General features: G+C 41.7%; 1 long non-coding RNA gene across 1 annotated transcript; it reads left to right on the forward strand.

The window, feature by feature from the left end:
- The first annotated feature begins 3,272 nt into the window (after window positions 1-3,272).
- LOC146758466 (uncharacterized) lies at window positions 3,273-11,550 on the forward strand. The gene is made up of 2 exons (XR_014934184.1): window positions 3,273-3,676; window positions 11,224-11,550. It is a non-coding gene; the product is annotated as an uncharacterized LOC146758466 (long non-coding RNA).
- The last annotated feature ends 1,128 nt before the right edge of the window (window positions 11,551-12,678 follow it).

Raw genomic sequence — 12,678 nt, forward strand, 5'->3', positions numbered from 1 at the left:
GAGCAAATCTCCGCATTAATCCCAACAAGAGGTTAAGTTCAGTGGTGCTGAATGAGATCGATCTTTCAAACAGTGAAGTCACCCTGATTAGAAGAATAATGACAAAAAAACAGGGCTCTCAAGAATGAAAGTTACAGATTCTCAGGTGAAGGGTCTGAATACAATATCCAGAAATTATAGTCCTTTATACAATCCTTTCCGCTTTTTATTTTTCTTCCACAAGAAGTGAAACAGTGGTTGTTTCTCCGAGCTTAATGAAATAGCCATGCCTATCAAACTCACCAGAACATCATTTATGATCAGATAAACCCATGTCATAAAAGGACTTTCCTGCCTTCTAAGAAAGGTAACGCACAGCCTGGGTGTACTTGAATTCCTCACCAGGAAAACCTCAGAACTATTTGTCTTCTCACTTGCTCATTATCCAGGGTTGCAGACTAACACAAACAAGGTTTACTAGAAATGTTTGAACAGAACAAAAATGCTTAAAAAAACCTGAAAATTACTAAAATAATGTCCTTTGTGCAGTCTCTTAGGCATTGTTAGTAGGCAAAATGCTGCTGACTGCAAACGATGGGCCTGATATCGATCTCCTTTATGAATCAGAGCTATAAGGCCCTTAACGCATAAACAATCAGTATGATTTATTTTAGTACACAGGAGTGAAAACCTCCCAACAAGTTACTGAGAGCACACAGTGCCAAGTATATCTAGGACGGCTGGATGCAAAGGACATCACCCCCAAGGACTCCTGATAGCATTTATATACATCCCAAGCCTTAAATTTACATTTTCTTTTATGTATTAGATGATATTAACAGCTGAATGTAACCTAATTGTAGCATACTGCATTTTAATTAGCATTACACAAATGTAAAATTAAATAAATAATTAAAGAATAATTACTATTCATCAGGAACATTTACTACTCTACTTCACTTGTTATCTAATAAGAATAAAAAAAGTAATAGCTGCAGAGCCTTGCAGGGTAGAAATACCACAATCACTACTCAAATACTTCCTTCCTGCCAGATTCAGATTACAGACACTAAGGAAAAACTAGAGATAACTAAAACTGAATTAATCCAGACCTCCATCAGGGACAACAAAGTCAGAATCCAACCTATCAGTTGGCAGAAATTATTTTTCAATCAAACAAAAAAAAATCTACCACAAAAAGATCGTGTAGATGTACAGATCTGCTCTTCCTGGCAATACATCCTACAAACTGCTGTTGTGTTGATGAATATGATTTAGCTGGGAAGTATTGGTAATGGTTGGACTAGATGATCTTCTAGGTCTTTTCCAACCTTGATAATTCTGTGAAACTGGTTTGAAAGAGAAACACAGCCACAAAACAATGATTTTAATTCCCATTAAATACTTAGTTGCCATTGATCAGGATGTCTGTCATTTTTACTGCAATGACTTAAATGTAAGTAGTTCAGATTATTATTTATTGCTACGTGATTCCTTAAGAGCAGAGCTGTACTCTGTACTCTATGCTTGAATACACAGCGCAGCCAGCCTGCTCAATTACTTAAATATGAGCACATCAAAACCTGCTTGTTGCCTCCAGTGACAGACATCGCTCTCTCCATCACCGACAGATGTGTAGCGCTACAGTGATAATACCAAACCTAAACTATAAGACACCTCTCTAGTAGGTAGGTGTGGTGCACAGATATCTAACATAGGACAGTCAGTAAGTGGTTCTGATACATACTGGGACATCACTGCCATGGTTTGTGAGTCAACAACACAGTGATGCAAAAAACACCATTGGTGAGACCGAGGTCCTTAGACAATTAACTACATTAAAAACACTCTGACTCATCAGGAACACTAGGAGATAATTATTTTTCTATTTTTGTTATCCAGAAAGTGGTATACACCTGTGCATAAAGGATCCCTCAAGGAATGACTCTTCAGGTAAACACGGCATGAGGAAGAAGCATAGTGCCTGTAATTACTCTGTAGATACCTCTCTCCAAGTGAGAAAGCACACAATGTTTACATTTGAGTATTTTCAAGATGATGTAGTACATTAATTTGAATAGAAAGCGACCGTGAAATCTGTCCAAAAACACAAGACTGGTTGTGATGGAAGATTTCCCTGAAGTGTCTTATTATCAGTATGTCAGTGATTCCCAGCACAGGTGAGTCCCTTGTTCATGGACACATCTTTCCAATGGCACATTCCAGACTGGACGTTTTTTTATTGAAGTGAAGCCACTGTCTCATATACATTATTCTCAGATTCCAGCAAGGAGACATTGTGAGTATACACAAAATGTGGCCGTTAGCACATTTAGCCTTCCTGGCAGTCATAAAATCCCCTGATGATGAGAAGAGATGGCTTTGTTACCTCTCTGGACATTTTCAATGTATTTCAGTGAGCTGAGCTTTAAATGCACTTTTTCGAGTACTCGAGGGCAAAAGTACATGCAGAAGACTGACATGGGGAATATGCAGCATTTGTTTTAAGAGGCAGAAAAAAAAAATCAGCATGCAGTTCTGAGCACTGTAACCTGTCCTGTACTTCGCTCAGAAAATGGAGCATGCCTTTGGCGTATGTTATAGTCAGAGCAGCAGTGGAGCAGACATAATGACACCCAACTGAAACAAAGATTTTTGCTGCTGTTGTGGTAGTTACAGCACTAGCTGTATGGTTAGGAAGTGCTATTCACTTTTCAGTTTGCATTAATACCATTCTATGCCAGGTTTAGTGCTTCAGCCATGGTTATAATTGGTGACTGCCTTTCTGCCGCTACAGTTGGAACTGCAGCCCACTCACAGCTGTGCAGAGCATTATTAGTGCAATGGCTGAAGCAGGCCCTTCCTTTGTGCTGCTTCCTTCCCTGTTCCTCTGCACACTGGGGAAGCCACCTGCATCAGTGCTACTACTCCGCTCTCCTGTTTGAATCTGCCCACATGTCCTCTCTATAAAAAACTCCTTACAAGCTTTCCAAAAGCAACCTAACTGAATATATTTTTACAAGCTTAATCTGCATATAACTTGCACTCAGTTTCTCTCCCATTCTCAATTTAGATTATCTCAGATAATTGAAAGATGCCCACATAGCTCTGTTAATTGCCAAGTATGAGATGTTTCAAACTGTTGCTATAAATAGGTTCTTTTGCACATGGAAAACAAAATGCTTTTTGTTTGATTGGCACATTTTTCTTAAACAGGAAACCCTATATTTGAAACAAAGCCTGGACAAGCAGATTTAGTACAGGACTGATCAAAGTTGTTTTCCTTCTGTTGGAAATATCCTCAATAAATTTTGGTCAGGACGGTATCTCTGATAAAAGCAGTTTTTATTCGCGATTGCAATGGCGGGCGCCCTGATTGCAGAAGCGCACTTACGGACATGATGTTACAGTTTTTATACCTTTTCTCCCAGATGTTTTCCCCTCCCATCTCCCCTTTGGTTGGGTATTACAATTTTACCCGAGGTTTGCATTTGTTAAATTTGTTAGTTCACTTGCTATCTTGTCAGTCGCCATCCTGCTGTTTCTGTCTCCAAGATGTCTCGGTACTCTTATCGTATTGATATGTTGATTGCCTCCAAAGCTTCTTCCATTCTGTCCTAGAGGCCTTTGTTAAACAAAGAGCCCGGGGAGGGGGTGATTCCAGTCCTTCCCGATATCTCTTCAGGCACATCCTAAGGTATGTCACGACTTGTATATTTTTACAATGCGTACAACAAAACACTAAAACATACATGGTTGCTAGTTTATACAGGCATATTGTTAGTTCTATTTCAGACAGCTGGACAGACAGGAGCTGCAGTCTTTGTACGTAATAACTTCTACCTAATAACTACAAACTGCTTCACTTATATAATGAGACCTTGAAATAAAATATTCTTATCTTATTCTAAATGCAGAAACAACATTTGATTCCCACAATCCCCCCTTTTCTTCTTTATACACTGTTGATTTCTGCAAGCTTTGCTTTTTCTTTAAGGTATTATCTTATAGAACTCTTCATCACTTCCGTCATTCCCCACCTCCTCTAATATCATTATTTTCATTACCCATCTCCTTTAATATTATCATTTTATCTGAGTATGGTGGTCGTTTCACTGGTGTTTGTTTTAATTATGCTGTCTCAATTGATCTCTGTACCAGGCCCCTTACACAGGGGATAATACAGCATCCTATGGCCACCAGGACTCTTGCTACTATTATCAAAGAAGTAAATATAGAAACAATCATCCCTTTCCATTTACCAAACCAAAAGTCCATCCATCTAGTGATAGAGGTATCTGTTCCTGAATTTTCTGCCAATCCATTCGCAAGGGTAGTAAGTCCCTGCAATGCATGAATTATTGTGCCGTCTGGATCTGTGTTATTGCGATGAAGGTACAACAGTGGGTTCCCAACATTGCACACACACACACACTTTTCAGCTAGCATCATATCTAGAGCAATCCAATTTTCCCAGGCCATCCTACTCGTGGCATCTAGCTGTTCTGCAATTCCCTTAATTGCACCTTTTGTATCATTTATAAATCGCGGTTAATTATAATAGATGTAGTTAATCCAGTCTACATTCTTGTTGATAGTCACCCACCAAAACAGTAACTCAAATCCTGCAGCATTTTGATTTCTTGCCTTAAGTTTATCAGGGACACCTCTAGGTACCTCAATTGAATCTATATATATATTGCATCATCAAATGATACCCCTAAACTTCTTTTGGTTCTTCCAGAATTTTTCATATTCCTTTTTCAAATGCCAGGGTGAATGCTATAACTAATTGAACAAGTGCACAGGTGCCTCCCCAGTTAGATGGTAGGGTGGACCATAAAACCTTTCCCCCACAGTACCACCAGAGATCTGCCCTGGAGATTCCCAGTCTTGAATAATTTCCTGCTGAATCCTCCATAACATTCAAGACCTCACTGCACAAGGAAAAGTTTCCCATAGGCCTGGTAGCCTTCACACCCTACCGTGAGAGGCAAGCTGTATGGTTACCTACTGCTGTAGAGATTGCAGGAGGGATCTTGACATCTGTATCAGGCATTGGAGGAGACAAGAGGGAGAGAGATCTGCAGTCTCTGTTTCCCCAGGCAGTTTTCTCTTGGTACAAGGCAATCATGCATGTATTCCCTTTGGTTCCTTGGTCCATCCCAGCAGAATGGGTACCACCTGAGCTATGAGCCATCCGGATGCACAAGCATAGCAATTGCTATGGTTGAGACTCTGGACAGTATACTTAATCCATTCTACCCAGGCATTACTGTCCCCATATCCTGTTTTGATTTCAAATGTTTATCTAAGATCTTTTATCTCCTTAGCTGACACAATTGCAGGGTTTTTAGGAAGATTTTCTAACCCCCTTTTTAAGCTCTTCCCTATCCTGGACAATTTGGATATTTTCACAATGTATCCCACACAGCTATCTGGAATCTCGCTGTTGAATCCTTTCCATGCATATCTACCCCAAGACCAAAAGTGGTATTAATAATGCTATCAGTCTTGTTAATTGTTATTTTTACCGGGTTACACTGCAACGGTTTGCAGTCTGGCTGGACAACTCCCTTACGTGCTCATGAAGTATCAAATATTCCAGGCGTATATGTCCAGCCTCAATAGGTAGTTGCCCACCATACATCATTCCATACACTACAAGAGAGTCCCTTATTCATATCAAAAACTACCAGTTGGTCCCTCCCCTGCATTATTGCCAAATTTTACATTTTCCAGAACAGGATAACGAATATATATCAGGATAACGAATGGGATACACTCTGTTACAGCAGTAAAAACTTTTTGTTACAACATGGAAAACTTTTTCTGAGCATTAGTTCTATATAGGTTATAATATTCTCCCACTTACGTATATAATTTATTCACCTATTTGAGGAAAAGTTAAAGGTTAGTTAAAATAATAATTAAAAATATATGCATATAAAAAAAAACTTTTCATGATTTCCTTCTAATTCTTATCTTTTAAAGGTTTTTCTGTGGCAACAGTTCCCACACCTCAGGGCTAGTGGATGCCTTTACCAGTGTGTAGTGAGTCCATCCTTTCTCGTCTGTCCTCACAGCTGTTTCAGTCATTAGAAGTACTTGGAATGGTCCTTCTCAGTCAGGCTGCAGCTTTGTCTCCTTCTCCATCTGGATCAGGATCCAGTCCCCGGCTTGGAATGGGTGAACTGAAAAAATAGTCCCTGGGTCCTGGTCAGTAGCAGTTATTGCATAACCTGCCTTACAGTCCCCTTGTAGCTGTTGGTAAAGCAGGCATCTTTTGCATCTTCTAAGGGCTTGTTCTTCAGGTCCAACTGACCAGCTGCAATGTGCAGCTTCAGTTGTTTCAAAGCAGTCAGGAGATACTGGTTCTCAGGAGTTCCGCTAAGGAAAGATACTGGGTTGACAATATTAGTTACAATCATTTCTACATCATCCTGCTCTATCAGGATGGCCTGGTATTTTTGGGAATCTTTGGGGTGAGATCCAATGTCCCCCTTTTGCCTCCAATACAATAAACACTGCATGAGATATTAAAAGTGATATATTTTGGCCCAATGTAGATTTACAGGCTTCTAGAATATTGAGCACCAGTGCAGCCACCGCCCTCAGGCACCCTGGCCATCCCTTACTCACTTTATCAAGTTGTTTGGAGCTTTACGATCAGTCCATAGCTGTGTATCCACAGTCAGCATCATCCTGTCATTCCTGGGAACGTATGGAGCTCCTTGGCAGTTTGTGGCTCAGGGGTTTGGCAGACGGCTTCTTTCCTGGCAGTCCTTAAGGTCCAAAGTCCAGCTGTAATCTCCCAAATATGTCACTTGCTGTTAGAGTTATTTGTGCTTTTCTGTAAACCAAGAAACTCAGCAAACTCACAGTCCATTATACAGTTCTCTTTTGTTGCCGTGGCATTCATGTGCTGCAGTAAAGTTCCACCCTGGGATGGAGGATCCCAGGTCTCAGGCTCACGAGTTGACCAGTTCTCAAAAATCATTAAGTTGTTCTCACAACCCTGGGTAACGCTGTCCTGGTTAACTGAGTCTCCTCTCCCAGTATTGGCCAAACCAGGCAGAAGAAACATCCTTCAAATCCAGAAAGTAAACTCCACCTATTCATTCCTTAACTAGGTTAATAAAATGCATGGATCTGCCACCACTGAGTGTATGCATTCAACAATTCTATTATTTGCCCTCAAGTCTTGTACCAAACTATTGCACTTGCTATCAGAAATTTTGCAAAATTGGAGTCCAAACTCCAAAAAGTTATCTATTATTTCTTCTATCCTTCTACAGTTACATATCCTTATGTTACAGGGCACCGCTTTATCCTGATTGGGCAATCTCTTGTTTTTAACTTCTATTCAGGGCTTCATGTGTGGCCCTGATGCCCACACCCCTAAGTGCATCATATTTGATATTGCTGTGACTCCTGGGGTACAACACTGTTTTTCCCCATTTGTGCTAGAGTCTGACTTACAGTTTTTAATCAGTCAATATTGTTGGACCCTTAGCTCCAGTTTTATTAAATTTCTTGCCAGAGCAACCTGGCAGGTACAAGAATTTCTGTATTCCTATTTATTTTATATTTAATTAATCCAAAAAACGTAAACCTTTTCTTGTACTGTTACAAAACCATCTATGAGTAGTAAGAAGCACCCATATCCACCAGAAAATAAATCTCTTTATCCTGCTTCCCTAGATGCAATTTCCCGTTGCAGTTTGCACACTGCTTTCCTTTCAGTGGGGCGGAGCCCTCCCTGGGCACTTCAAGCCCCCACTCCCCCCCACCTCTCCCTGAGGAGATCTCCGGGTCCTACGGCCCCATTGTAACACCACAACAGTAACAGCTGTTATTATCACCAATTCCCTTACTATCTGTTTGTCAATCAGTTTTGTTTTGTTTTCATATCATTCACCTCTTTTTCAGTCCTGACATCAATGTTATACCTTGACAGTCCTTCCTCCTCCAGCCTGTGTCTGTCCCAAACTTTCTCACTTTCCAAACTCTCATCATTACATAAACTACTAACATCCTATTTCAGTTTCACCTCCTTCTCTCCAGGTGTCCAGTGCTAACACTGGGATTTCAGGTTTCCTACATCTCTGCACATGAGGGCTATTCTCACTTCCATTGTCCCCTCCTCCCCCCTTTTGCTTACAGCAACAGTTTCCGTACCGGCTCTCTCTCACTCCAAGAGTTCTTGCAAGGGGGGGAAACAATACAGGGGGTTGCTCTCATACCAGCACAGATAAATTCACTTTCTCTTTAACCCTTTTTCCTTTGTACACGATTTCACTGTTTGTACCATCAGTTACACTTTGACACACCCTCAATTATACTTTTGTATACCAATAGCAATTACACTTTCTTATACCATCAAAGCAGTTTGTCCCATTCCCTTCAAACCCCACATATCAAACAGTACAATTTTTCAGTTTCCACAAACACCCTTAATACCATATAACTTTCCCTTAGCAATCCATATCATTCAATTCCTTGGGCTGTTCCACCCTTATCTTTATGGCCTTATTTCATGTTTTTCTTGATTCCCGATTTCATCTTTATCCCCTAGTTTTAATACAGTATTCTCAAAAAGTGGTATTGTCATCCTGGTTCTTTCTACCCCTGTTATCTTTAAAGTTTTATCTGTTAATTTGAGTCCTGATACCTTATGAGCCAGCGATGAACGGGCTGCTCCTGTATCAACTAAAAACACAACTTCTTCCCCTTCAGGTCCCACTCTAATATTTACCAGGGGCTCCTGGTGGGACCAAATTTTCGAAAGCCCCAGACCCCCCTATTCTGAATTCAAGGCAGCCAGTAGCTTTTCTTCTCTCTTCCATTCTGGGCAGTTTCTCTTTATGTGCCCTGGCTTGCCACACTTAAAGCATTTCCCTATGCTTTGTTGCAACTGGGGCCTCGCTTGATATCTCCGGGATCTGTCCTCTCCCTGCCTCCCTCCAGGGCCCACTCTTCCCCCTGTTTTCTTTACCCTATTACCCATTCTTTGTTCCACTACTTGTTCCACTGTGGAAACCATTAACTTCACCTTTTGTTTTTCTTTCTCATCTCCCCGTCTAACATACACTCTCTGTGCCTCTCGTAAGAGCTCCTCCAGGGATCTCTCACTCCATCCTTCTATCTTCTGAAGCCTCTTTTGCACATCTGGCCACGCCTTGGTTACAAAGTTAACTTTTAGAAGCCCTTGGGCTATAGGATCCTCAGGATTCATTCCTGAGTATTTTCTCATTCTATCCCTAAGCCTTTCAAGAAAATCACTCGGGGATTCTTCCCTACCCTGCTGAATCTCAAATGCTTTGGTAAGATTCTGGGACTTGGGTACTGCCTCCCTAATCCCAGCGATTATTATATCTCGCAGATCTTTCATATTTTGCCGATGTTGTGGATTATTATTATCCCAGTTAGGGTTTTCCACTGGGTATTTTTTCTCCGCTGGTACCACTCCAGGACGCCCAGGAGGGTTATTCTTTTCCCACTCTTGCATAGCTGCTCGCCTAATCATGCCTCTTTCTTCTCCAGTAAACATATCCATAATAGACATCATTTCAATCCATGAGTAGAAATTTGGCCCCAAAAATTGGTCTAATTGTTCTGCAACTCTTATAGGATCTTCAATCAAGGATTTCATTTCCTTCTTAAAATTTCTAACTTCTCCACTAGTAAGTGGAGAATTTACATAGCCTATTTGTCCTTGTCCCAGTGGGACCTCCCGTAAGGGATACATTGAAGTGCTAGCACAGCTAGTGTCTGGGAAAGGAAAGTTTTCGATATCCCTTTTACATTGCCTTAATTCTCTTCTGAGCCCAGCATGCCCCCCTTCTTGTGAAATGTCCCTAGGTGCTTTACCATTTTCTCTCACTGGGGCAGTGCCGGTCTCCCTTTGTGCGACATCGGGGTTATATGGGGGGGGGAGGTTCTCTAGAGGGTCCCATTGATTTGTTTCCTTTCCTAGTCCCTCTCCTTCCTGGTCCGGACCTTTTTTTACTAGTAGCAGGCTGACTTCTTGTATCCAGCAGGCAGCATAGTCTGATTCCTCCTTTGAAAAGGGGGTTTTGTTCTTTACGTGTACATTCAAGATCTGACAAACCCAATCCTCATCAGATCCATATTTTGGCCAAAATATTGATTTTCCCTGTAGTGGCTCTCTAGGCCATATCTGTACACAATATTTAAACATCTTTTTCCTATCCTTGTTCCTGGTTTTGGGATCATTTTTCCAATTCTGAAGCATCTTTCCCAAGGGGCTATCTTTGGGCACAGTGTTAGGGACCCTTTTACCCTGTTCTGTGGAGCTCCTATTACCCATCCCTCCGGAGTGCTGCTATGAACTACCCAGCTCACAGGTTACCACACTCCGATTCTCGGATTTTTGGGCCCAATCCCTCCGGAGCACCCGCTCCGTCTCTGGGATTAAATAGGGGTGTACTGCTGGCACTTCGTCAAGTGCGCAGGGTACCGTACACCAACAGCTCCCTCCCGAGACTCTCGCTTTCAGCACCGCAGCCGCTTCGTCCGTCTCCGGCCGTGCCCCTCGCGGGACAACGGAACCGCGGATTGGGACTCCGCACTCACTTCGCACTAGAAGTGCGTCTCAGCCACACACACTCAAGAGTCTCAACCCAAGATAAGAATTAAATTCCCTTACCTTGATCCGTGCACGAATTTTTCCGGGTCTGCAAGGGTTAACACCTGTGCCTGCCTAGCCCCTTGGCTTTCACAGAGTCCGTCCTTTATGTAACAATCTCGGTTTCCCATCGGCTGTCCTGAGAAGTCACCTCACCACCCAGACAGGACCGCTAAAATCAGCGGAGTGCACTTATCCTGTCCAGTGCAGTGGGGGACAACCCAAGAAGCGATAATGAATCCCGGACGAGCCCCCAAATTGTTGGAAATATCCTCAATAAATTTTGGTCAGGACGGTATCTCTGATAAAAGCAGTTTTTATTCGCGATTGCAATGGCGGGCGCCCTGATTGCAGAAGCGCACTTACGGACATGATGTTACAGTTTTTATACCTTTTCTCCCAGATGTTTTCCCCTCCCATCTCCCCTTTGGTTGGGTATTACAATTTTACCCGAGGTTTGCATTTGTTAAATTTGTTAGTTCACTTGCTATCTTGTCAGTCGCCATCCTGCTGTTTCTGTCTCCAAGATGTCTCGGTACTCTTATCGTATTGATATGTTGATTGCCTCCAAAGCTTCTTCCATTCTGTCCTAGAGGCCTTTGTTAAACAAAGAGCCCGGGGAGGGGGTGATTCCAGTCCTTCCCGATATCTCTTCAGGCACATCCTAAGGTATGTCACGACTTGTATATTTTTACAATGCGTACAACAAAACACTAAAACATACATGGTTGCTAGTTTATACAGGCATATTGTTAGTTCTATTTCAGACAGCTGGACAGACAGGAGCTGCAGTCTTTGTACGTAATAACTTCTACCTAATAACTACAAACTGCTTCACTTATATAATGAGACCTTGAAATAAAATATTCTTATCTTATTCTAAATGCAGAAACAACATTTGATTCCCACACTTCCCAATAGCAACAGCAGGAAGAACAGGAACATAAGGGCTCTCTGGTTTTGCACTCCTCCAAATGGAACAGTAAGGCTGGCAGATCCACATAAGTGATTTACCCTACAGCAAAACCTACTTCTGGCAACCAAATCAGTTGGATTCGGTGTCATATCAGCAAGACAGATTCCTAAACACTAGTGATCCCTCACCATCTCAAGAGAAAGGCTTCACTATCAAGTCTTCTTAATCCCTAACTACAACCCCCAGTAAATAGCCAAGTCACAATAAAAAGCTGGTATTTAGGCACGAGACATCTTTCAGAATAATATATTAACTGTTATGGCCACAACTTACACAGGAAGTATGTAATTATTCATAAGGGAAATGTGATATACTGCAGACACATATTCTAGAAAGAGTAATTCAATTGTGTGAGACTGTCCCCTACTTATCTCCACTGAAACCAATACAAAGAGTAGAAAGGCTCATCTAAAAACACTCTGCTAAACACAGTCACCACAATTAGCTATGCATTTTCACCAGCCATGAACAAGAGCCTGCATGCCACTCGCATAACAATCAGCACCAGCGGAGGTGCCCCATAGTCTCTGTCACCACTGCTGAAATGCTCCCCCCACTGCTTGGTCTCCATAACATCCAGCAAGCATCAGTGACTGCCAATGGGTGTCATCCTTCTTCACATGCGTGAATTTACTTACACCTATTTGCCTCCCACACACTTCCATGTCAGACACCATTCTGTCAGACTGCCCCTCTCTCTGTTGCTATCTGTTTCATGGCAACAAAATGTAAATGGAATATTGGTGGGAAGGTTCAATCTCTACTGCTATACCACCAATCAACATAATAAAATGGGAGGCATTACAATCAGAGCAGCCCTTGTAATACACTCCATAGTGTAACTACAACATACCTCATCAAATAAAGAATTTGTACTCCTTTTACAATTTATACCAAGAATGAAATACAATTTGTTCTCATATAGATTTTCATGCAATCCTAAAATTCTCCCAATACTGTAGGACTATATTCACACAAGACTGCAGTACTTCTGGGGCTATAGCTAATATCTACTACTTAATTTATAAGCCTTCTGAATGCTAGGCTGTGGAAACCTAGGAAGAAAACTCAA

This window comes from Coturnix japonica, chromosome 14 (assembly GCF_054131305.1).
Source record: "Coturnix japonica strain WE chromosome 14, WE-NBRP24, whole genome shotgun sequence".
Classification (NCBI taxonomy): Eukaryota; Metazoa; Chordata; class Aves; order Galliformes; family Phasianidae; genus Coturnix; species Coturnix japonica.